At 50.4% G+C, this 25,963-nt stretch overlaps 1 protein-coding gene across 1 annotated transcript in view; it reads left to right on the top strand.

Moving 5' to 3' along the window:
- Positions 1 to 25,963, top strand: part of LOC126036931 (deleted in malignant brain tumors 1 protein-like) — a gene marked incomplete at its 3' end in the record, with an annotated part of 180,998 nt that overhangs the window by 111,617 nt on the left and 43,418 nt on the right. The window lies entirely within an intron of this gene.

Here is a 25,963-nt window from a genome sequence, read left to right on the forward strand (position 1 = left end):
TCTGCTCTGCAGCAAGAGGGTGCATGGGGGAGCTGAATGCCCATCCCCTCCGAGGGTTTCTAACCAGAGGCTGGATATCTGCGCTGGCTCGGCAGAGTCACTGCCCTACAGAAAGGGAAATGGACCTCTTGCTGTCACTGCCTAGGGACAGAAATGGGGGTTAACAGAGGGGGAAATCTCCATCTCTTTTAGACACCTTCTCTCGGTGAAATCATGCTCTTGGAATTAGCTGTCCTCCATTCTTTGGAGAGGGAATTCAAGGACACAGTGAGAAAAATGGTTTCAGAGCCATTTTTCATCTAGAATGCCTTGACCAGCCCTATGCCGTCGTGGTACCCATGGTGTCTAAGGGCACGCCTGCAATCTGCTTGGTTTTTCTTGTTGCTGTCTCCGTCATACTTGCGATCCTACAGAAATGTTTGGATTCATCCCAGCTCCACTAATGGTGAAACCTGCTGTGTGTGACCTAGAAGCATTCTGTAAATGCTTACAATATTATCGCAGCTGGCTCCCTAATGCTATGTCTTTAAAAAGTGTCATCTCACCACCACAGTCAGCTAAATTGCTGACTCACATTACTGCTGCCTCAATGTCCTGCTGTTGTATGGGAGAATGTGCTGACTCACGGTGATGCTACCTCAATGTCCTGCTGTGGTATGGGAGAATGTGAGGAACTGTGCTGTGTTGCTGACTCATGATGCTGCTGCCTCAATGTCCTGCTGTTGTATGGGAGAGTACGCACAAAGACGTCCCCGAAGAAACCACCACACCCGCACCTGCCAAGCTGTGCTTGCCCGATAGGGTAATGAGTTCTGTGGAAATGGGTGGACTTTTCCGAAAAATTGTGGGGACTGGGACAATAAGAGAACTGCGTACTCCCCTCTCACGCACGGAACACCTGAACCTGGAAAACATCGGAGGGACTATGACACTTGGCTCTGAAGGAGTGACACCTGACTGGCAGCAGAGGAACCCGATCCTCCATCACTGGCACCGGAACCGACTCAGCGGGACGTTGCTGGCTTCATGGTGGTGGTAACTAGTCTTGCTACCTCTCTTCCATTCTCTTGCTTAGGTCTGCCTCTTTTTCTCCTTCCTCCCTCTGTTCTATCGCAGTTATTGGTTATTGTAGGAAATAAAATTTGTAAGGTTGTACAGCATCTAACCTCGTTTGTGTCTTAATCTCACTCTCGGGATCATTTAACAAACCTCCCTGATATTGGATCGGGAGAGCATGGTCATAAAAAGGGAAAACACTAGATCCAAAAGGTAATGGAGGGATCTGCAATCCCAGGAGAGGCAGCAGGGACCCAGCAGGCACAAGGAGGGAGGCTGGAGAGTGATTCATGCACCCTCAGGAAAAAAAAAGTGGCCTGGATCTAGTGTAGCACCCAAACACCTCTCGTGCTTCTGGATGAAATAAGAAAGAGAAATCCATTTCTGCACATGCCAGTTAAGGGCTGGCTGCTCTATGGCTGGAGCAGCAGGAGCTGCTGGAGGGGTCGCAGGATCCCCAGGACCAAGGCTTTCAACGCTGTCCTGGGGAGCGGGGCTGGCAGTGGGAATGGGGGGAAGGCAAAGGCTGTCTTGGTGAGGACTTTCCTGGATACAAGGGAGTCATTGGCCTCCATTTCCTCATGCCATTGCTGGCCTGCAGTTTGGGGCTGACAGGAGGGTTGACATGCCCTCCTCCCTGATGCCCCTGCTCCCCATCTTCCTGGCACTGCTGTTCCCTTCAGAGGAGCTCAGGCTTTGGTAGGAGATCCCAGAGCTCTGCAGCTCCCTGTGGTGGGTACCAGGGAGAGCTGGGAATGGGGCTGAGCTTGTCTGAAAAATGGAGATGAGAATTGAGTTCCTCAATGTGACTGGACAGTGTGGGCTAACAGCATTGTACTCATGGTGCAGAGCCAGCACTTGCTGGAGAGAAACCAAGTGTGGAAGGTGCAGAAGAAAAGCTCGGTCTGATCCCTTGCCCCCTGGACACAAGGAGAAGCTGCTGCGGGACACTTGTCACAGGGCAGCCCCTCACATTACTCGTCTCCAGTGCTGGCTGCTCAGCCCAGCTGTGGGGTGGTACATGGCCAGCTCCATCCTCCCACACGTCTCCATATCCTGAGTAAGGAAAAAAGGCCAGCCCAGCATGGCTTGTCTTCTGGACCAGACCCCAAGAGTTCCCAGAAGATGGCTGTCTTCTATGCCCATGTGAGACGCAGCTGGGGTCAGCAGGGCCTGGGTGCTCAGCTCCCCCCGTTTCTGCTAGGAGGCTTGGGAAACTGGGAAGCCTCAGGCAGAGGAAAAAGGTGCTGAGTACCTCAGGTCTGTACATGCCCTTGGCGACAAGGTCCCCTGCCCCACTGAGCAGCAGGTACACATTTTCCTTAGCTCCTCTCATAGCTTTTGCTGTCGATTTACTTAGAGAAGCTGTCCTGCTTATCCAGCCTTTGCTGGTTCCAGCTCCAGCTGAGCTCTAACTAGAGTTGCCCTGACTCCACCCCTGCATGCACAGACACAGTCTCTGCATTCCCCCTGGGCAGCCCGACCCTCTTTCACTTGCCTGTGCACATCCACCCAGCAGCCTGTCCTCTCTCAGCAGCTGTGGATGAAGCCCCACAGATTTGAATGGGCCAGGTTCTCTCCTCGATCCTTGTGCACTATTGGGATTTCCTCTCCTCCTTTCCAAGTTAAGAAGAATTTAACTGTATTTCGTAAGAGGAGAGAGTCAGACATGAAACTGAGAAGAAAACTACCTTGTCCAAAAAGCTGGAGCTTCCAGGAGGCTTCCAGTTTGAAGGGAAGTTTTCAGGAATGGCCACCGGCTCAGTCATGAGGCTCAGCTGTACTGAGCGAGATTTGCTGGAGCTCCTTTCAGGTGCAGGGGGCTGGAGACAAGGAGCTTTTCCCTTCTCCCATGTCCTCCAGTCAGTTCACGGTGGTGCATGGAGGGAGTACAAGAGACTGACACAAGAAAAGTTCACACCAGAGGCAAGGGAAAGTGTTTTCCTCATGAGGACAGTCAAGCACAGGAAGTGGCTGCCCAGAGAAATTATACTATTTCCATTCTTGGAGGTTTTCAAGTCATAACTTAGATCCAGTGCTGAGCAACCAGCTCTTACTCCAGAGTTGACCCTGCTGAGCTGGAGACCTCCTGAAGTCCTTTCCAACCTGAGTGTACTGTTTTTGGCTGGGACAGGGTTAAATTTCTTCACAGTAGCTTGTATGGGGCTGCGTTTTCGATTTGTGCTGAAAACGGGGTTGGTAACACACTTATGATGTCGTCACTGCTGAGCAGTGGTTGCACAGCATTAAGGCTTTTTCTGCTTCTCACACTGCTCTGCCAGCAAGTAGGTTGCGGGTGCAGAAGAAGTTGGGAGGGGACACAGCTGGGACAGCTGACCCCAACTGACCAAAGGGATATTCCATATCATGTGATGTCATGCTCAGAAAGAAAACTGGGGAGGTAGAGGTCGGAAGCAGCTGCCATTGCTTGGGGATTGGCTGGGCATTGATTGGTTGGTGGTGAGCAATTGTCTTCTTTTGCATCACTTGTTTTTCTTGGGTTTTATTTTCCTCTTGCTTTGAGGTTTTTTTTGGTTGGTTTTTTTTTTTTTTTTTCCCCTAGCAATTTCATCACTAAGCTTGTCAAGTAGAGACAACATTATGGAGAGAGGGCAGAGGAAAAGTCCAGGATGTTGGTGGGTTGTTCCTTGTGAAGCCCTGTCAGCTGTAGCAAAGTGAGAGTCCATCAGGACAACGGGCATCGTGAAGCCATCAAGTCAACCAGAGCATAGGGGAGGGCAGCGGAGATTCAGGTAATGGTGACAAGATTGGGACCTCAGCTCTGTTAGGGGGGAGCAAGGGACAACTGCTCCGGAAGGCAGAGCTAGCTGGGAAGTGAGGGGTATCCCCAGGTGAGCAGGGAGGGGGCCTCACCAGCCTGAGCTCCCACCAAGGGAGCAGGGCAGGCCAGGGGGCTGGCAGCTGGAGGCAGTTCAGAGTCCAGGTCATCTGGCAAGGTTCTGATGATGGAGCAGGTCCACGGTCAAGCCAGGAAGTTGATGCACAGATTGGGGTCAGGATGAGGTCTGGTAAGGGTTACCTGAGGGATCAAGCTCAGCCCAGACATGTCTCCTCTGCAGCAGGACCTCAAGCAGAGGAGCATATCGCCTGCATCTCTCCCCCATTGTGCACCTTCCCCTCTGCTGGAGAAAGGGGCTGAAAGAGACTGCCCTGTGGTGCTGCTGTGGAAGGTGGTGTGCACAGCTGGGTAAGGTGAAGGGTCTCCTGGGTGCCCATCTGTCTGTCCCTCGGCAGGAGGATGACACTATTGCTCCTTGTTTTCCCCATCTGTGCCTGCTGCTCCTGTTCTAGCTCCCAGGCTCTTTGGGATGGGGCGTTCAGTTGCATTTCAGACACTTGACCCTGTTGGTCCTGGCATGGAAGTGTCTGCAAGGAGGTGCCCAAGCCCCCTTCTAACCTGTGGGGCTCCAGGATGTAGTCCATGGGGCCTATGTCTATAGCCTACATCATATGGCTATGACTCTCACATCTTCTTTAAACCAACACTGTGTTATTGTGTTGTTGTGGGACTCCTGCCAGGCTGTAGTTTGCCCTCCAGAAAGGCACAGCTCTCCCTTTGTGATATCTGTGATACCATCGTGGTATCAGAGAGTCCTTGGTTTGGTCATCTGAGTCAGGATACTTATGCATCACACCTCCTGTGTCACTTTCTCCACGTCTGGGCTAAGAAAGGCAGAGGAGTTAGGAGATCTGCACTTTGAAACTGCACTCCTCCTTTTTTAGCACAGGACAGTTTCTTTTCTGGCAGGTAACTCACAAGTGTGACTGCCATTTAGCTGACAGTCATTACACCTCCATGGGTCAATACTTTCACTGAGAGCAATGGAAAGGTTTTCTACCCCTGCAGAGAAAGACTTTCCAGGGTGATGGGGGCATCTCATAAGTAATTACAGGTAGAACTAGGCCCCTCTGCCACAGTCCATGTTGTAGAGAACAGCGTGTGAGGAGCTGCCTCTGTGGATGCACATGTGCATCAAAGCTGGTCACCTCCATTCCCCATGGAGTGACTGCAGAAACGGTACAGACAATACACTGGTGTGAGGACAGGGTCTGTCTCATTGGGATGAAGACCCCTGGAATGGGGTGGGTAACCCCTGACTTATCATGCCTAGTTATCTCCTGAAGCTGGAGTGGGATCTGGTGTGGATCAGCACGGCAGTTATAGACACAGGTTTAGGCCCACATGTGCAACAACATCCAGCTGCTGGAAATGGGGAGTGTGCTGAAGACCAATCGATATCAGTGGGCCAAAGAGAAGGATGACAGAAATTCAAGGCTGGCCTAAGGGAGATGATACTGTCACTGCCTACGGCTAGCTTATGGGATGGTGCAGAGGAGGATGAGTCAGAGTCTTCCCACGTGGGCACAGTGGAAGGATGAGAAGCCATGGGAAAAAGTTGGGCCATGGGAAATACAGACTAGGCTTAAGAGAAAAGAATCTGCACTATAAGATCTGGCCGGCACTGGGAACGTGCACCCAGAAAGACTGTGGGATGTCCACAATGGAGATAGTCAAGCCTCAACTAGACATAGTGCCATGGGGGTTTTTGGATCGTAATGGATGACTACTTAATACGGGTAGAAAAAGAAGGCTGGGCAACAGCACCCAAGGTGCCCAGCATTCGAAGGGATCACTCTCATGCCTGCCTTCACTGACAATGGAGCCCCAGGTACTTTACCCTGCAGGGAATGAAAAATGCGTGGGTCTAGGTATTGCAGAGTCTGCTGGAAGACACTCCTGTGTCCCAGATACATTGGGATTAGTGCCCGTTTGACTATTCAAAAGAGAGCATTTCATTCACTTTGACTCTTTTTTCCCCCCTCTGTGAATCACGGGAGCTCGTGACTTCAATGTGTGACTTGCTGTGTGCAAAGAGCGGATATGGACAGAGTCCAGGGCAGGGAGTGTTTTGGGGGGTTCTGGGATCTCTCCTTACACAAAAATGTGGGTTTTGTTCACCTAAGGCTATCTGCTGTGGGATGTGGACTTCAGAGGAGATAACATGGACTTAATATGCAGCTGCTGAGTGTACTGCATCACTGCATGTCTGTGTGCAGCTCGTTCTCCAAGCAGGAGGGAGCTGGTGCCAGGTGGCTGAGAGAAAAGGTGGGGCTGGGGGTAAGGATGAAAAATGACCATAGATTGTTCAGACATAAAGGGTCTTGCTTTTACCAATCATTCAAACTCCATTAGGAGGATCAATATGAATTGAGGATTACTGATAGCATATGGTGCATGAGCAGAAAAATAAAGAAAAGGGGGGGGAGGGGGGGGAATAATTCCTTCTTATTGTTTAGTATTGAAGTCTTTCCACTTTGACTACACTCCTGAAATCTCTCTAATTAACCACATAAGAATTGAAGACCTAAAAGAAAAAACTGCACAGAGCCTTGGCTCATTAGGGAGTTTTCATGCTAATGAGCCCTCTGGTGCCAAGTTCCTGAACTGCAGATCCTGAAAGACAACAAGCCTCTCAAGAAGTAAAAGCCAGCATCAAACTTCCAAGTTTCAGAGGGTGTTAGTGGGCGCCACTGAGGAATATCATTGAAGAGACCGTGGAGGGAATGCCCAGACAAGGAGACCGTCCCTGGGGGCTGGTGAAACAGGAAGTCAGAGGCACTGATTACAGGTGGAAGATCAATTGTGGAGGTGGCTGTGAAAGCCCCAAATGTGTTTTTCCAAGCAGGATGGCCAAACCCTGACCCCCATTCCCCTGGGAAGGGGGATCCTTTCCTTCATGGGGTGCTCACAGCTCTTCCTGGGAGCAGTTTGATGTGTGTGGGGGGGTGTGATGCCGAGTGAAGGACAGGGGAATGGAGCCAGCCCTTGAATGCCAAAACCCTGGGGGACGGGGAGAAGGGTGTCCCAGCAGACAGGGGTCTTGGCTCTGCAGGAGCTTGGTTGGGCTCAGCATCTGGGCCAGCAAAGATTGACGGGGTGCTCATGTGACTTCAGAGAGTGGCTCTGAAGCAGCAGCCCAAGCCCAAAATACTTGTTGAGTGTCTTCAGAAATCCTGCTCCTCCTAGTCCTGATGGGGAAGGGGTGGCATGGTGACAGCACGGCACCCACAGAGTGGCTGTGCCTTGGCCAGAGGGTGACACTGTGTGTGAGGGGCTAGAGGACCAGAACAGAGCTGGCATGGGAGGAGCTGGTGGCTGGACCCAGAGCTGGTTGGAAGTCTAGAAACCAGCAGGTTCAGTGGCAGGGCCCGGTCAGTGACACCATCACTCCTGTGCCACCATGGCACCAGCAGCTTGGTGGAACCTTCCTTCTGTTTCTTACTTGAAGACACGAGTGACATTTGCTTTCCACATCTCTGCTCTGGGGCTCTTTATGTGTCTGTGCTCTAGACCTCTGTGTATCAGCTGAGGTCTGGCATTGCTGGGCCATGGTGTTATGCCATTGTACATCCCATAAAGATGTGTCCAGATCAGAAAAAAAGGATGATATGATGGAAGTGATAGCAGGTGTGTCCATTTCTTGTTGGCAAAGAAATATAGGTTGATCTGTCCAGCTGCTCCAAGCTTCATTGCTCCAAGCAACCTTTAGGTAGGAAATGTGGATGTGCAATATGACAATACAAGTGTGTCACCAGAACACAGTTCTCCATTCAAAGTGTTGGGAGGAAATAGATTTTTGGAAATGGCTATAGAAATCTCTATTTATATAAAGGGAGAGAAAGTGTCATCATCTTGCTGGTCCATGTCCATGGCCTATGGAAAAATTCGTGAGAATTTGCAGACCAATATCAAAGTGCTGAAAAGTGACTTTTTATGCACTTATTACCCCAAGTTCTTTTCTGCATATGTTTCTACTTTTGCCTAACATCTTCATTCCAGGGTTGATTCAGTTGCCATCACAGAGGTTGACGCTGCCTCCAAGATACCCAGGGGTGGCTGAAGACCCCACGTGGGACTAGGAAATGGGATCCATGACCTACCTACAAGAGCACTTCTGGAGCAGGAGCTGGTCACCAGGCAGGGTGTGTCCAAGCATCTCAGTTGAGACTACTGATTTCTCCCCCTTGAGTAGAAAAGGAAGCATGGGCCATGGCAGCCAAGGCACCCAGCTTTAGAGGTGATCACTCTCATCTTTGCCTTCACCTGCAATGGAAACACAGGTACTTTACCCTCAAGGGAATGAAAAATGCGTGGGTCTAGGTACTGCAGGGTCTGCTTGAAGATGCTCCTGTGTCCCCGATACATTGTGAGTAGTGCCTGTTTGGATATTCAAAAGAGAGCATTTCATTCACTTTCTCTCTTTTTTCCCCTCTGTGAATCAGGGGAGCTTGTGACTTCAGTGTATGACTTGCTGTGTGCAAAGAGCAGATATGGACAGATAGAGTCCAGGGCAGGGAGTGTTTTGGAGGGTTCTGGGATCTCTGCTTACACAAAAATGTGGGGTTTGTTCACTTATGGTTATGCACTGTAGGAAGTGGACTTCAGAGGAGGTAATGTGGACTTAATATATAGCCATTGAGTGTATTACATCGCTGTGTGTCTGTGTGCAGCTCGTTCTCCAAGCAGGAGGGGGTTGGTGCCCATGGACTGAAGCATGCAGCTACAGACTTTAGTGAAGAAAGCTCAGATTTGAACAAGGCTGCTGTAAGTGCCAGGTGGTTGAGAGGAAAGGTGGGGCTGGGGGTAGGGATGAAGAATGACGATAGATTGTTAAGACGGAAAGGGTCTTGATTTTTGTAATCATTCAAACTCCATTAGGAGAATAAATATATATTGAGGATTTCTGATATCATATGGTGCATGAGCAGAAAAATAAAGAAAATTGGGGGAAAAAAAAGAATCCTTTCTTATTGTTCAGTATTGAAATCTTTCTACTTTGGCTACACTCCTGAAATCTCTCTAATTAACCACATAAGAATTGAAGACCTGAAGGAAAATACTGCACAGAGCCTTGGCTCGTTAGGGAGTTTTCATGCTAATGAGCCCTCTGGTGCCAAGTTGCTGAACTGCAGATCCTGAAAGATTGAACAAGCCTCTCAAGAAGTAAAAGCCAGCATCAAACTTTCAAGTTTCTGAGGGTGTTAGTGGCCTCCACTGAGGAACATCACTGAAGAGACCATGGAGGGAATGACCAGACAAGGAGACTGTCCCTGGGGGCTGGTGAAACAGGAAGTTGGAGACGCTGGTTACAGGTGAAGATCAATTGTGGAGTTGGCTGTGAAAGCCCTAAATGTGTTTCTCCAAGTAGGATGGCCAAGCCCTGGCCACCAACCCCCTGGGAAGGGGGATCCTTTCCTTCATGGGATGCTTACAGCTCTTCCTGCGAGCGGTTTGACATGGGGGGGTGTGTAATGCCGAGAAAAGGACAGCAGTAGGACACCTCCCAGGCTCTTTTGGGGGTCGGTGAGGAGGGAACAAGGGCCTGGGGCTGTAAAGAACTGGTGTCCTTGCATGGGCTTCAGTGGAAGAAACAGCAGCCACCGTGGAGATGACAAGGACTTCAGTAGTGTTGGCAGGGAGGAGGGGGGCAGCCACAAAAAGGCCCTGTTTGCACCACAGACAGTCCTACACTGTCCAATGTCTCTGCCATTTTCCCTGCAGAATGAAGCTGCCTCCTCCTGTTTCCCTACCTCACCGTGAACTTGGGATCTTCCAAGCAGAAGAACTTGGATCAATGGAGTAATCTGAGCCTGGGGGAAAGTGGGAGGGCAATGGACTTGAATAATTTTGTGATGGTTTCTCACAACACAAACCTTTTTTACTTGGCATAGATTAAATTGATCTTCCCCAAATCAACTCTTCTTTGCCTGTGACAGTAATTAGTAAGTGATCTCCCTGTCTTTATCGTGACCCATGAGCTATTCCATCTTATTTTCTCCCTTTGTCCTTTTGAGTTGGAGGTGTGACTGGGCAGCTGGGTGGGTGTCTGGGTGTTGGGCAAGGCTAACCCACTACAGGACAGCAACCTGAGGACTGCTATGTCCAGTATGGGGCTCACCAGCACAAGGAAGACCCTGAATGACTGGAGAGAAAGTTGCAGAGGCCAGAAGGATGCCTGGGGCCTGGAGCACATTGTGCACAAGGAGAGGCTGAGAAAGCTGGGTTATGGAAAAAAGCCTCAGAGCCAAACACTGGAGCAAGGACCCAGGCCAGGTGGTGAGATCTCTATCAGGAGAGATTTTCAAAATCTGTCGAGACAAGCACCTGATCTAGCCAGAGCTGCCTGAGAATGGGCTTGGCTGAGAGTCTGGCTGTGGCAAGAGCTATGGGACTTGATGTGTAATGAGTGTTGGTAGGAAACTGGTTCCCTTTGTATTAGTAATGGCAGTAGAGCTGGGTATCCTAGAGACCTGGAGGAAGACAGGGGTGACCATGCAGCAAAGGTCCTTCCTCAGGGTTGGGCTGTATGGCCGCTCACTCTCTGGCTCTTCTGTGTTGATATTATAGGTGATCCCCAACACTGACTGCTCTTACCCCTTCTTTGCCCCTACCAGACCCACGCCCCAGGGCAGCATGACAGTCCTGGCCCTGGAGCTCCTCAGCCACCTCTTGCATCTCTCCAGCCCCCTTCCCCCATGCCAGCCGTGTTCCTGCTGCCTGCCCTATGACTGCAGAGTCCTTCTTTCCCTCTGAATAACTGGAATGAACACTTTTGTGTGATTCCACCTGGGCAATCTCTCACTTTGTGGAGCTCCAGCCACACCCCAGGCACACACTGTTCATGGAGACCCCTTGGAATGTCCAGGCAGCTACAGATTCCGCTCCTGGAAGATGTCTTCTGCTCTGTCACATGTGGGAATAGACTGGGTTTGTACCTCAGTGACCATTCATCACTCCACTATCACCAGGCACAAACAGGTGAGTCCTAAGTCCACCCCTCTAGTAGGTCACAAGATGACGATGAGCTTTTTGCCCTTGAAACCATGGATCAATAGGCCTTTTTGGAGGTGCAGTATCTCGGGCCTGTTCCTGACACAAGGCTTGGAAAAACAGCCTCACCATCAGGCAGTGCACAGGGAAGATCCCTTTTTGTTACAGAGATGCTGTGAGGGAGTCAGCTTGGACCCAGTGTTACAAACACACATTTTTATATGGTCCTCCAGGTGAGACAGAGGAGGTTCATGCTTCACATGAAATATGGGAAGTCCAAGGATTGGTCTATGAACATGAAACCCCGAAGAGCAATAACAACAATGATAATAAAAGAAAGCATGGGCCTAGTATGGGAGTCACTTGTGGAAAAAGACTGGAAGTTTACTGGTATTGAAAAATGTCCGTGAAATCACTTTCCTCAGGGCATTTTTGAGCTCCCTGTTCCTCATGCTATAGATGAGAGGGTTCACAACTGGAGGCACCAGCGAGTACAGCACGGCCACCACCAGATCCAGGGATGGGGAGGAGATGGAGGGGGTGTTCAGATGTGCAACCATGCCAGTGCTGACATACATGGAGACCACTCAGCCCACAGGTCAGCAGCCCTATCCAAGAGAACAAGGACCTCAGTTCTGGGTCCCAGCCCTACCAAAGGCCTTGGCTTTCCCCACCACAGCCTGTCCTATACTGTCCTATGTCAGTGATCATTTCTCTGCAGATTTTAACTCTCCCCCCTGCTTCCCCAACTCACTCTGAGCCCATGATAGCCCAAGGTTTACTGATAACTCTCTGTCCTCACTGTTCTTCAAACATAAAGCTGTAGTTTTCTGAGGGTTAGGTAATGTCTCTGAGTTCCCGAAAACCCACCTGGCTTCTTTCAAAGCCTCGTTTATGTTCCCCTAGTACCCAAGATGTGCTCCTCTAGCCCCAGGCTCGCTTGAATTTTTACATGCACCGCTCTCTCCCTGCACTACCACATGTCTCACAAACCCTTCCCTCTTCCCCCGCAGTGATGAAACTCCACCCCAGGGGGTCTGTGCATCCTCTATACTCATAGAGGTTTCCCGAGGTCCGTCCAAGTATGGGAAGTGAAGCAGGAAAAGAGCAAGTTCAGCTCTCTTGGCATGATATGCACCCTCAGCAGTGGGCCTTCTCCATTTCCAGGCATGCACATTATCATAGAAAAATCTCTTTCATCCCTGACTTGCAGAAGAGGGGTTTTCCTTCATGACATCTTCCCAGGACACACCTCCTCCTCTTCCTCATCCACAGACATCCATGGCTTTCCATTTCAGGCTCAGATAGGGTTTAAGGATTTGTTAAAGCCATCAGCTCACACCTCATGGCAGCTGCTTCATGGCTCCTGTCAGTGCCCTGTCTGTGTGCTGGCCCAGCCCCAATGACCATACACAATCCCACGGCCCCACTGTGCAGGCACAGCATGGGACTGGGTAGAGTTAGGCGTGGGAACGTTCCCCCTATTTTCAGCCCTACAACGGCCTTTAGATCACAGTTCCCCCATGACCTTCCTACTTTTGCAGCTTCCCCAGCACCCGACCCCTGCCCTGCCACAGCCTTGGCCTACATGGGGGTTTGCAGACAGCTCTGCTCCAGGGTCTGGGGAAGGAGTGAGGCTGGGCAGGGCTATCCTTTCCCCCAAACCAGCACATGGCCCAGCAGGAAGGTGGAGATGGCCTCAGAGAAAAACTCACCTGTAAACCTGCAGTGACCGGCAAGTGCTGGAAATGGCCAATGAGAGACATGGGGTGGACAAAGACCCTGAGCCACCTTCCCTGTCTGTCCACACTGCCAAGGGCACAGACAAGTCTCCTCCTCTCCTCCTCATCTGCATGTCTTCACTGTTTTCCACAAACCCTGGCTCTGCACCCCAAACACCCAGTGTGAGTCCTTACCCTGTATGGGCACACAGTACAAGCTCTACATGGATATTTTTCTCTCTTGGGCACTTTCCAGCCCAGACCAGCTCCCCCTAAACTCTTCCCACCACCCTTGACCTCTCGCCACCTCCCCTGCCCTCTCACCAGCACAGTCCAGTCTGGCATGGCCCCACAGCAGTGCCCACCACAGGGCGCGGCAGACCTCTGGGCTCTCACCCCACAGCCCCAGACCCTCTGAAGGGCACAGCAGCTCCTCGGGGGTGGAGAGGGCTGAGCCCCCAGTGTTGGGGGCATCTGTGGCACAGGCCTGAGGAGATCCCCTTGTGTGATGGAAATGCTGCTATGGAGGCCAGCTCTGTCACACAAGTGCCCATTGCCTGTCCTTGCCTGCGGTCACAGGCCTGACACACAGCAGGACTCTAACCGAGCTTGAAGATCACTCAGGCCTTCCACCAACCCAAGGGTTCAGAAGGAAAGCATGGAAGTGGGAAGAGAGCAGCTCGGAAAAGACCAAGTGCTGGTGCTCCCTGGCAGTGCTGCTGTGCCAAGACTCTTTTCTTCTTGCCCTCTGCACACAGGCACTGTGCCCTGCAGCACGAGAGAAGGTATTGGAGGAAGGATCTCAAAAAAACCCAACCGAAAACAGTCACTGCAGAGCACATTATTTTGCTTAAACACACAGAGGGTACAGCTCTTTATTTGCAAAGCCTCCAGGGCACAGAAAGCCTGGATATATTGTGAATTAGAAACTGGAGGAATAAAGACAGTTTTTTTGTGGAGAGCATTCAGAGTAGTAAAATAATGCAAAATAGAAGGAGTTAAACCACACCCAAAATCACCATAAAAAGACCAGCAAAAGACAGGTTGGTTCTGTAATAAGATATAAGTACTATGCAGAAGACAAGAGGCAGTTTATTCCTTCTAAAAAGCATCTAGTCATTAGTTTTCTCAGGGCATCCTTGATCTCATGGTTTCTCATGCTGTAGATGAGGGGGTTCACAGCTGGAGGCACCACCGAGTACAGAACAGCCACCAGCAGGTCCAAGGATGGGGAGGAGATGGAGGGGGGCTTCAGGTAGGCAGCCGTGGCAGTGCTTACAAACAAGGAGACCACAGCCAGGTGAGGAAGGCACGTGGAAAAGGCTTTGTGCCGTCCCTGCTCGGAGGGGATCTTCAGCACGGCTCTAAAGATCTGCCCATAGGACAGCAAAATGAAAACAAAACAACCAAAGACTAAACAGACACCAACTACAAGTACCCCAACTTCCCTGAGGTAGGCATCTGAGCAGGCGAGCTTGAGCATCTGGGGGATTTCACAGAAGAACTGGTCCACAGCATTGCCTTGGCAGAGGGGTAGTGAAAACGTATTGGCCGTGTGCAGCACAGCATTGAGGAACCCACTGCCCCAGGCAGCTGCTGCCATGTGGACACAAGCTCTGCTGCCCAGCAGGCTCCCGTAGTGCAGGGGTTTGCAGATGGCAGCGTAGCGGTCATAGGCCATGATAGTGAGAATAGAACACTCTGCTGAGATCAAAAAGGTAAACAGAAAGACCTTGGGCAGCACACGTTGGGTAGGAGATGGCCCTGTTGTTCCAGAGGGAGTTGGCTATGGATTTAGGGACAGTGGTGGAGATGGAGCCCAAGTCGAGAAGTGATAGATTGAGGAGGAAGAAGTACATGGGTGTGTGGAGGTGGTGGTCACAGGCTATGGCGGTGATGATGAGGCCATTTCCCAGGAGGGCAGCCAGGTAGATGCCCAGGAACAGCCAGAAGTGCAAGAGCTGCAGCTCCCATCTGTCTGCAAATGCCAGGAGGAAGAACTGGGTGATGGAGCTTCCATTGGACATTTTCATCCTCTGGGAATGGGGTGCTGTCAAAGTAGAAGAAAAACACAGAAGAGTCAGGGCATTATTCTCTGAGCAATATCAAAGCCATTTCCCATAGTCCCTCCAACCCTCACACACAGAGACCCTTTTCCTCTTCCTTGAGGCCTGTGGCTGGAGCCCTGCCTGGTGTCAGCCGAGCGTGCAATGAAGAGCAGGACCTCTGCCCATGTGCTCTTGGAAAGTCAGCCCTGCTCTGCAGCAGTGGGTTCATGGGATCGGTGCGGGCAGGGGCCAGTCTGGTTTTTGACTTTGTCAGCTGAAACCACTCCTAGCGCAGAAGGGCTTGTCAGCATCTGCACTCCCAGTGCTAAGGAACCACGTGGGTAAAAGCAGTTTAAGAATTCTAGGGTTTTTTACAGCTGCCCACATCGCCCCTGGGGAGTTTTCTTAGATCTCAGGAACCTTCAGCATTTCTGCTGCACTCCAGGAGAACACAGTGAGCCAGGCAAGTCAAGAGGATTGTCCATGGCTTAGTGCAGAGAGAGGGGGAGCTGCTCTGTCCTTCTGCCTAGTTCCCACTTGCACTGTGCTTGCACCTTTCTGAGATGAAGGGTGATCACGCTCCCCTGTTTTACCCTGAAAAGCCACCAGACACTGCTGAGAACAGAGACATCCACTGCAGACCACCAAATGTCTCCCCCTTTCTCAAAATCTCAGCAGTCTGCTTGTAGCCAAGGACACACCGGGCTCATTTCACCAACCCAAGAGCATTTCCTCAGTCCTAGCATCTCTGTGCTTCTCCATGAGGCTTTGAGATCACATAAAGCTGCTCTGAGACAGGTTTGCATCCTGCAGGGCAGCTAACAACTTGGAAGGACACTCAGAGGTGATAGCCAAGTGACCTGATGTGATGGCATCTCTGTAAGGGAGAATCAGCTCATTCCCCAGCCCCACAGACACCATTGAGCATAACCCCTCAGATGATAGGAAAGCTGGGACACTTTTTCCCATGGACACAGCTGCATGGGAGGACCCACAGGATCAGTGTGTGACTCTGTCGTGGTTTAACCCCAGCCAGCAACTAAGCACCACGCAGCCGCTCACTCACTCCCCCCATCCAGTGGGATGTGCGAGAAAATCGTAAAAAAAAGTAAAACTCCTGGGTTGATATAAGAACGGTTTAATAGAAAAGAAAAAAAGAAACTAATAATGATAATGATAACACTAATAACATTACAACAGTAGTAATAAAACAGTAGTAATAAAAGAAGAAACTAATAATGATAACGATAACACTAATACAATGACAACTGTAGTAATAAAAGGATTGGAATGTACAACTACTTCGCAGGGCAATTGCTCACCACCCGCTGACCGACACCCAGCTAGTCCCCCAGTGGCGAATCCCTGCTCCCCGCTTCCCAGTTCCTAAAACTAGATGGGATGTCACATGGTATGGAATACACCATTGGCCAATTTGGGTCAGGTGCCTTGGTTGTGTCCTGTGCCAACTTCTTGTGCCCTGGCTGGGCATGAGAACTGGAAAAATCCTTGACTATAGTCTAAACACTACTGAGCAAAAAATTAAAACATCAGTGTTATCAACATTCTTCACTCACTGAACTCAAAACATAGCACTGTACCAGCTACTAGGAAGACAGTTAACTCTATCCCAGCTGAAACCAGGACAGACTCTGCAGCTGAAACTCCCAGCCCAGAGAACCTGACAGCAGCAACAAGATGACAGTAATAGAGTCAAGTGGAGAAACAAGGAAAAAACAGAGATCAAATGGCTCCGAGAGGCAGGGAAGAGGCATCTGAAGTCTCAGGAAAGAGTTACCCTCACCCAGCTGTGCATGCCACCTCCCAGACACCAGCACAGCCAGGCAGCTGTTCTCAGTCCCTGTGCTCTACTTCAGGAGGCTCCTCTCAGACTTACTGGTCACTCCAAATCACAGCTCAGGAGTCTCAGGGACTGGTTCCAGCATGACAGCTCCTCTTCCATTTCTCCCAAAACTTCCCCAAGACTAGGAAAGAGAAAACACAGACTCCAGAAAGCTCCTTAACTTTATATCAGTCCCTGCTTTGACCTTCCCCTTGAAAAGTGTCCCTGGAAATGTCGTGGGGGATGATCTGGAGCTGTGAGTTGCCCTGGCCCACACAGCACCCTCTTGTCAGCAGAAGGACCCTGCCCTGCTGCGAGCTGTTTCTTCCACCCACAGCTTCTCCCCACTCTGCTGTTACAGTTCCCCAGGCAGGCTGAGTACTTACCCTGACCGATGGCAGAGTCCCTGCCCCAGCACACAGACCCCCACGGTGCAGGGACGACAGCCCTGGGCACCCCTGGCTGCACACCCACCTTCACACTCTGCAGCCATCCCCAGCTGAAGGCAGCTGACATGCCCTGTCCCTCTCGGGGTGCAGCAGGGAAGCTGTGCTCCAAAGCACGGCCTTTTTCTCTGCACTGGAGACACTGTGAGAGTCCCTCTGACAGATCCCATAGGCTGTGGGATGTGCCAGCTTTAGGAGGTCATTCCAGGAACCACAGCTGCATTGCCCTGCTGCCAGAGACTTACCCTGTGCAGGGCTGTGACGATTTTTCTACAAGTCAGCTCTCCTCTCTCCTCTTACCCCAGACCGCCTTTAAACTCTCTCTCCCTTCCCTCCTCTCCCCTCGGTGCCTGCCGGCAGTGCCCTCAGCCCTGCTGCGCTTTGCAGAGGAGCTGCTCCTGGGCAGAGCTGTCTCTCGGCAGTGCTGCCTGCTTGCCATGAGCTCCCTCCAGCCCAGGAGCCCAGCCCAGCTCAGCAGCAGAGGAGCAGCCCAAGGCAGCCCTTTCTCTGCCCCCTCTGGGCTCCCTCCAGGTGTCCCTGGGGCTCCAGGGGAACCTGCTGGAAAACAGGCTGAGGCAATCACTGATGTTTATTCCCTCAGCTAGGGAGAGCCACTTCTTTCATGAAATAAAATTTGCCACTCAGAGACAAAGTTACATCTACATGACAACTTTTTTTCTTTCCAGCAATATAATCGTTCTCTCAGAGTTACTTTTAATGTACCACTTTTTTCGTGTTATTTTTTAAACAGGATACTCAGAGAGTGAAAGGCAGGGGACACCTTTGTACCTACTGAGGGAAGGGATCCATGGAATGAGGGAAGGGACCCATGGGTTAATGGTGGGGCTTCATCTGTGTTTCTATTCATGGCATTTGAAGAAGGCTCAGCTCCCTCCCATGCACACCACAAAGCCACAGGAGGTGGGATTCCTCTTGACTCTCTTCAAGTGTGCACAAAATAGACACCTGCATCGGGAGCTCCTTCTCTCAGCTCCCATGTGAATTAATGGAGATGAAATGCAGGAGTCAGGTGTTCAGACACAAACACCTGTTGACATTTGTGTTTCCAGAGGTGGTCCAAGATACATGTAGGTAATAGCAAACTGTAATGGAAAATTCATAGAGACGGGGCAACATCTCAAGAATCACGTATGAGCCTGGTGTGAAATTCCTTTGGCCAAGTGACATTAGAGCTTATGCACAAACAAAGGCCAAAAGAACCTTTGCGTACTCCTTATGTCCATGGCACTTTATACAGGTATTCATATGAACAATTGCTGTCATGTACCATAGGGAGAACTGTGTCTCCCTTTTTCCTCCATCAGCTGAATTTACTTTACCTCTGCTGGCTATAATAGCATGTTTCCCATTCTCATCCCCACATTTCCTAACAGAATTCAGGGCAGGTACTCTATTTAATGTCCAAATCCAGGGCCACAGAGCTGCACCAGATGCCAAGGCTGGCATGGACCTCACTGGACTCACAGGAAAGCAATTCCCATTCAGGGTGTTACATCACAGACACTGCAGACAGCATCACAGAGTGCGATTTGGTGCCTGTGTGCCCTTGACTTATGCCACCAGTCAGAGGTATCAATCATCAGATGCCATCAGAGAGGCAAGGTGTGGTCCCTCTGCTCCCAAGAGCTGCAGGCATTGCATGAACACAAAGCATGTCTCACAGGGGTTTTTACTCACTCCCTTGATGATACAATGAACGAAAAGACCAAGAATTTTCAGAGTGTCCCTGTATACATCTTGTCTTCAAGAACAGCATCCTCCAAGCACAGCAATGGTCCATATCAGAACTCATTAGAAACTCAGGAAGGAATTCAAGGACACCAGGATGAACTTTTGGTACTTTAGGAACTGTTAAAGAAGAAAACCACGTAAGATAGGACCACTGCTGAAGTGAGGAAGTGTAGGTGTAGATAGATCCGAGGTAGTCTACATCACAGCCTCGGTTACCAGCAGCATGGTCTCGCAGGCCATTGAGCTGTGAGGCAGGACTCTGGAGGAGAACAACCAGCAGTGGATGGGGATCAAGCCTGGGGTTACTCAAACAAACTACACCCTTACCAGTCCATGGGAACCACAGGGGCTGCATCCAAGGGTGCCGAGAGTGTTTTCTTCTCTAGGAGGTGCTGGTCTGTTATGACCCCGGTAAGAAAGGGATTTGGACACTGTGAGCTACCTTTTAAAATTATGTTCATCATTGTTAACACTCTAAGGAGAGTATCATGCAGATCACCTTTGGTCCCTTTAGATGGTGGTAACTCAGGTGGTGTAGCATTGAATGGGCCTTCAGCCCAAATGCAGCAAAGCATGCAGACCCCATCCATAGAAGACAGTCTCCTGTTTTGGTCATTCAAGCTACTGTAGGATTTTCTTGCAGGGAACAACTCTACTCATCGTGTCAGCAGTCAAACAGAAATGTTTTCATGAGAACATCTTGCTGCACAGTTACATACAGGCAAGGCCAAGCAGGAGACGTAATGTCCAGTACAGAGTGGGACCTGCCTGCAGGCTCTTGTGTGACAACATGCTGCTGAGGTTGTCCTGTGGCCAAGGGATCTGTGCAGCACAGAAGAGGTTTGATGGCCGTGCTGTATGTGCAGCACAGTGTAGGGCAGCACAGCCCTAAGAACTTGATGTTCAATATTTTTCTGGTCAGGACCAGTGTTCAGGTTTCCCTGTGAGAAGTGTGTGGTCCACTGTGCTGTCACAGCTGAGATGCAGTGGCCCAAATGTGCACTGCCAGGAGGAGCTGAAGACCCATAGCTTGTCACAGAAATTTGATGGTTTTGGATTAAATGAGTCGTGGTGGGACAGCTTGCTGAGCTTTGGTGCTGCAATGGAGGGATACAGGCTCTGCCCAGGGAGCAGCAGGGACGATGAGGACTATCCTCCATGTATGAAAGGGGAAGCTTGGATTTGTGGAGGTTCTCTCTGTGACAGACAACAGGTTGGACTAAATTTGTCATTTAGGAACAGAGCAGGAGTCAGCAAGAGTGACCTTGTGTTTGCAGTTACAACCTGCTTGATCAGGGAGAGGAAACAAAAGGTCTTTTGTCAGCAACCCCAGGAAGTCTCCAGGTTCATGAGCAGGTTCCTGTGGTGAACTTAAGTGCCCTGGCATTCCCTGGCAAGGCCAAGCAACAGGGTGCCAACAGCCTGAAGGCTCTTGGGACAACTTCTTCAGACAGCTGCCACGTGGGCGACTAAGGGTGATTCTCACCTGGACCTGATCCTGGCCAACAAGGAACAGCTGGTTAAGGATGTGATGATGTTCAGTGTCAGTCTTGGCTCTCATGGCCATGAATTAGTGGGGGATGAGACACCAAAGGGCAGTGAGTAAGGCCAGCAGCAGAGCACAGACCTGGGGCTCCAGAGGAGAAGACTTTGACATACTCAGGAGTGCGACACAAGTGTTGCCATGGGAAGCAGCTCTGAAGGGTGAAGTAGCATGGGAAATCTGATAGGCCTTACAGGACAGCCTCCTCTAGGCACAGGAAGGATCTCCCCAAATACTCTTGAAGAGAAGCAACCATCTCAGAAGGCTGCTTGTGTGAACTGACTGAGCTCCAGGGCAAAAGGGCAGCAGGCAGGAGGTGGAAGCAGGTAAAGTTGCCGACAGAATGTACAAACCTTGTCCCAGGATGTAAGGATGATGCCAAAGCCAAAGCTCCCATTGCCTTGAGAGATGCACGGAAGGATAGAGGCAGCAAGGTGAGCTGATACTGGTTCATTAACCATAAAAAAATAGACAGGGAGCATGTAGTCCTGCTGCTGAGCTTCCTCAGTGTAGGAGCAGGTAAGGCTGAGGAACTTAATGACTTCTTTGGCTGTGCCTTCTGCCAGGCCTTTGTGACTGGTGGCAGGACCCTGGAGGAAAACAACCAGCAGTAAGTGGGGATCAAGTCAGAGGTTACTTGAGCAAACTCAGCATTTAACAGCCCCTGGGAGCAGAGGGGAATCATCCAAGGCTGGAGAGGGAGCAAGCCAATTTCATAGCAAGACTCACCCTGCATCACTTTTGACACATCATGAAGATCAGGACAAGTCCCTGATGGCTTCCAAACAAGTTGGCAGCTGTCTTCCAACACAGACAAGAGGATTACCGGAGGAACAAAAGGCTGTTTAACCTCCTATAGGAGAGCAGTGTGTCCCTGAGCATGTCCTCCTGGATGATATTTCTGGGAAGATGAAGAGGAAGGTGACTGGGCATGGCCAGCATGGATTTGTCCAGGGTGGATCATGAGAGACCAACCTCATGGCTTTCTAGGATGAAAGGGCTGGATTTCTGGATGAGGGTGGATGATCAGTGGTGTGTTTTATGATATGATTGCATACAGGACATCTGGAAGGATGGGCAAAGGGATGGAGGGATAGATGGATGGATGGATGGATAAAGAGATGGGTGGAATTGGGATTGATGGTTCAGCCTCAGTGGGTCATAAAATATTGGTTCCGCTCTGCCTGGAGACCTGTAAGAATTTGGCACTGAAGACATTTGCATCTTGACTGCATGCCTCAGCCTGGGAGATGGGGATTGCCCCTGCTGGGGCGTGGCTCTGCCAATCCAGCCACATGGGTCTAGGTGGTGCAGACTACTTGAAGACATTCCTGTAACCCAAATACATTGGGATGAATGCAGTATTGGCTATGCAAAATCAAGCATTTCATTCACTTAGTCTCTTTGCTTTGACATCTTCTCACTTTGACTACACTCCTGAAATCTCTCTAATTCACCACAGAAAAATTGAAGACTTGTATTGAGTCTGGCTGAGATGGAGTTAATTCTCCCCACAGCAGCCCTCATAGCGCTGTGCTCTGCATTGGTAGATAGAAAGGTGTCTATAACACACCAGTGCTTTGGCTACTGCTGAGCAGTGCTGACACAGCATCAAGGCTGTCTCTCTAGCATTTTTGCCCCTTCAATGGCAGGCTGGGGCTGGGCAAGATCTTGGGAGGGGATATAGCCAGGACAGCAGACCAAAACTAATCGAACAGATATTCCATGCCATATGACTCAGCTATAAAAGCCGAGTAAAAGGAGATGGAAGGGTAGCATTTTCGTATTCTGTAGCAACCACTACACGTACTGAAGCCCTGCTTCCCAGGAAGTGGCCAGACATCGCCTGCTGATGGGATGTAGAGAATAACATCATTTGTTTTTCTTTGCTTTCGCACGCGACCTTTGCTTTCACTTTATTAAACTCTCCTTATCTTGACCCAGGGGCCTTTTGTTATGTTTTCTCTCCCCTGTCCAGCTGAGGAGGGGGAGTGATAGAGTGGCTTTGGTGGGCACCTGGCACCCAGCCAGGGTCAGCCTACCACAAGACTAAAGGCAAATTATACCCAGACTTGGCTCCTTGGGGTGTTTTGCATGATAATGAGTGCTCTGGGGCTGAGTTCCTGAACTGCAGATCCTTAGAGACTGACCAAGCCTCTAGAGAAGTCCAAGTCAGAAGCAAACCTCCAGGTTTGTGTGGGTGTTAGCAGGCCCTGCTGAAATCCGTCACTGAAGAGAACATGCAGGGAATGAGCAAAGCTCCTGTCCCTGAGGGTTGGTGAAGCAGGAAGTTGGAGGCACTTGGTACAGGAGGAACATTAAATGTGGCAGTCACTGTGAAAGCCCTTGATGGGCTTCAGCAAGCTGGATGGCCAAGCCCTGACCTCCATCCCATGGGGATGTGGCACCATTTCCTCTTGGGATGCTCAGGGCTCTTCCTGCGGGCAATGCGAAGTGGGAGTGTGTGATGCTGCCAGGTACAGGTCAGGAGTACAACACCTTGCAGGTTCTGTGGATGGTGGGTGAGGAGGCAACACAGCACTGGAGCTGTAAGGACCTCATGTCCTCTAGTGGGCAACAGTGGAAGAGACAGCAGCCATAGCCAAGAGAACAAGGGTCTCTGCTCTGCTGGGGTGTCAAAGGCCCACCAAGGCCCTCGGCCATCTCCAGCACAGCTACACTGTCCTGTGACTGTGCCTACTTCCTTGCTTCCAAGCTGGGGTTTTCTGAGGATTTGCCAATTCCTGTGAGGTCCCCACAAGCCATCCCTTTTCTTTTAAAGCCTTCTAATGCTCATTTACACCCAAGATTTCCAAGGGCCAGACTTGCTAGAATCCTCCATTTAGCACCACAACACAGCACTAAACTGCACATCCTCCTTCTTCTGCTGTTGCCTCACATTACAAACTCAACGTGTTTCACTACAGCATGACTCCCGCCCCGATATTTTAAATCTTTTCCCTGCCTTTAACTCACCACTCACCGATACACCCACACGGCACTCTCTGTGCACGCTACATGGAAATATCTATATCAGCCCTCATTTGCCAAGGAGGGGCCTGCCTTCCTGCCATCTTCCCAGGACAATCCTCTTCCTCAACCTCCACACACCGACATCGCCTGCCTTCCAGTTCTGTTTTCAGACATGGTTGTAAGGATTTGATATAGCCGTTTGCCACAGCCATTTGCCACCACCTTCTTTCTCACTAACATTCCTCAACCCTGTCTCGCACACCTACACACGGCCAATCGCTGATGCTCAGCACCACTCACTCTTCAGAAGACGTCTTGAGTATTTTGGATCTTCCTGGTGCTTTTTATAAGCTTCCTTGCTCCCTCCAGAGCTCATGACGAGCTTTCTTGGCCACAACAGGGCCTTGATGACCAACTCTTGCGAAATGGTTGCCTTTTTTATGATCGTCTGTGCAGATAGGGTAGTCACACAAAAGTAGCAAAAATATCAAAACGGGTGCTGAGTAAAGTTTCAGTAAGAACCAGGTGAGCCACACCCATGCCTGTGGCTTCCTGGAAAGGCATCTGTCCTGAGAATCAGATCCAGCCTCTGCCACTCTCTGAAGAGGGAAAACCAGCAGTGTCCAGGCCACCTGGGGAACATAAAGGGCGACCTTTTGCAAGACCACCCTTCATCTAAAGTGCTTTGGATGTGTCCCTGAGGATGGGCTATCATGCCTTATATGCAGACACTGATTCAGCTGGCATTACCTAGAGGGGCTGACAGAGATGTAGACTGCTACGTTGCAGATATTTACATTTAGGCAGGTTAATGCTTTTTGGGGTAGATACTGAGACTCCTAGGGAAACCACACAAACACATGAAGGATTATCAAAGGACTTTCTCCAGTTTCCCCATCCTCCTTAGAAATGGGAAACCCACTGGCTCACATGGCATCCATCATAACCCCCCAGGCAGCTCCTCAGCCAGTCATGTCACAGCCTGTCCCAAGGCATGGGGTTCTTCTGAGCCAGTGCAAACCTTGTCCCCTTCGCCTTGTAAAACTTCTGGAGGTTTCTTTGGCCAAATCCACAAGTGTCTCAAGGTCCCTCTGGGCTGAAAATACACCACCTCAACATGTAAGGTCTGTGGGCCACTGCCTCAAGCAGTGGATGAATATGGAGGATTACAGGACACTGCAGGTGATGAAAGAGAACGATGCGCTTCATGGAGTTGCCTACCAAGGTGCAAAATGCCACAGGAACCCTCTCAAAAACACCAGAAGAGGTTACAAAAGAAGTCATGCATGGCCAATGGGGAAAAGATTAGCAGGGTAGGCTGTTCTTTTTGGATGGTGTTATGATAGTGAAACAGGAGCACTTGTAGTTTCAGGGAAGTAAAATGGAAGCAAGGAATGTGGTCAAGGCTGTTTGGGGTCACCTGAAAAGCAGCCCAGCACCTGATGTGCATGACTTCTGTGGCCAGGGAGAACCTGAGAGCTTTCCCTCGTTTGAAGACATGAAGGGGAGGGAAGGACAGCATCATTCATTCACGCTGGAAGGGACCTTGGCAGGTGTCTTGACCAACCTCCTGCACAAAGCAGGGTCAGAGCAGGTTATTCAGGGCTTTATTCAAACATCTCTTCATCACGTTCAAGGATCAAGCCTTTGCATATTCTCTGGGAAACAGCTTCCAGCGCTTCAGTATCCTCGTGTTGGAAAAGTTTCTCCCTGTATGTGCCCTGACCCTCTCTTTTTCCAGCCCATTGCCTCTTGTCCTTGTGTCTTGTACCACGGACATAAGCCTGACTCAGCCTTACTAGGACCAGTGCCATGATGCTTGCATGTTCGCCCAGGACCTTCCTTTCTCCCAGCTGAACAAGCCCAGCTCTTTTAGCTTCTTCTCACACGACAAGTGCTTCAGCCCTGATCACCTTGGTGGCCCTCATCTGACCTGGATCCAGTTTGCCAATGTCTCTTTGGCACTACAGGGGGCTCAAAGCCTCGGGAATTCTTCTGGCTATGATGTCAAATGTTCTGAGGAGAGAGGGATAATCAATTTCCTTGGCTGTGCTCCTGCTCCTGCAGTCCTTGACTCTGTTGGTTGTCTTTGCTGCTGGTTCATCTTTTGCCTCATGGCACCCAAGGACCACCAGAGCCTTTCCCACAGAGCTGCTACACAGCCATGCAGCCCCTTGCCTCCCTCATTGCAGGGGCATGGCCTGCTTTAGGGGCAGGACTTTGGATTTGTCCTTACTGGATAGCATGCAGTTCTCTTTTGGCCCACCCCTCCAGCATTCCTATGTCCTTTGGGAAGGCAGTCCTGCCCTCCAGTGCAGTGTTGGCTATCCTCAGTGTGGTGGTGTGCTGGTTTGGCTGGGATAGATTTCTTTTTCCTAGCAGCTGGTAGAGTGTTATGTTTGGAGTTCACTATGAGAAGAGTGTTGGTAACACTGATGTTTTCAGCTGTTGCTAGGTAATGTTTAGTCTAAAGTCAAGGATTTTTTGGCTTCTTATGCCCAGCCAGCCAGAAGGGGACACAGCCAGGGCAGCTGACCCAAACTGGCCAAAGGGTTATTCCATACCATGTGACATCATGACGTGCGGAAAACAGACTCCACAATCAGTGAGATTGTAAAGTAGGTATGTTCATTCAGCGCTGGGCGGCACGGGGGGTAGTTCCACCAAAGTCGTGCGCGCGCGACTCGGCAGTTTGCCTCAAGTTTATACAGTCAGGTATTACATATTT

This window comes from Accipiter gentilis, unplaced genomic scaffold, assembly GCF_929443795.1.
Source record: "Accipiter gentilis unplaced genomic scaffold, bAccGen1.1, whole genome shotgun sequence".
NCBI lineage: Eukaryota > Metazoa > Chordata > Aves > Accipitriformes > Accipitridae > Astur > Astur gentilis.